Below are 760 nucleotides of genomic sequence, written 5' to 3' on the forward strand. Positions count from 1 at the left end.
GCAGTTATTCAGTGTCTGGTAAGTTAATGTTCAAGAAAAATATTAATGTTTATTAAAATGTTCTGTTATTTTATGTTAACAATTACTCATTTACTACTATTTCAGCCCTTTGTATTCAGCATGTCTCTGTCAAAATAAACCTACGGTTCTATGAAAATTGAAGCTTTTTTTGCGGCCACATAAACTTAAACCTTGTTTATTTGGCCCGTGTTAGCCTTTGAGTTTGATATGTTTGCTCTATTATAATGGCCACAGGAGACACCACAAGGTGCCGTGACTAAGCCACTGACCAGGTGAGGTGGGAGTAGGGGTGGGGAGGGGGCCAGCGCCTGGAGTCACAACAACTGAGTAGCAGGTGTGTCGGACTCTGCAGTCAGTGTTCTCTCTACCTCACTGCACGGATCCCCCTTTGCAGCCAGAGGGTTTGAACCCCAGCTCTGCCATGCTCTGTCCTGGGTCCCTGGGCCAGGGGGAGCGGCTGGGGGAGGGGAGAAGCAGTAATAGATACTAGTACAGGCTGCAAGCGGGACCCAGGCCACAGGCGCCTCATGAACCACATGGCAAACACCGTGTGAGCCCCTTCAAGCCTCTTCCCCTAGTTCCATGAGCTCTGGTCTTAGCCATCAAACATTTCCCTCCTGGGACCCTTCTGTCCACCTGCAACTTCCTACCTCTCCTCTCTCTGGCGCCTGCACCTCTCCATGTCCTGCTCTCACTCACCATCCCAGCCTGACACTCGCTGCCCCCACACGGCCGAGGT

At 50.8% G+C, this 760-nt stretch overlaps 1 protein-coding gene across 1 annotated transcript in view; it reads right to left on the reverse strand.

Annotated features, from left to right (window-relative positions):
- Positions 1-760, reverse strand: part of CDHR1 (cadherin related family member 1) — a gene marked incomplete at its 5' end in the record, with an annotated part of 23,420 nt that overhangs the window by 10,209 nt on the left and 12,451 nt on the right. The window lies entirely within an intron of this gene.

The sequence above is a fragment of the Myotis davidii genome, unplaced genomic scaffold (assembly GCF_000327345.1).
Source record: "Myotis davidii unplaced genomic scaffold, ASM32734v1 scaffold2414, whole genome shotgun sequence".
Taxonomy (NCBI): Eukaryota; Metazoa; Chordata; class Mammalia; order Chiroptera; family Vespertilionidae; genus Myotis; species Myotis davidii.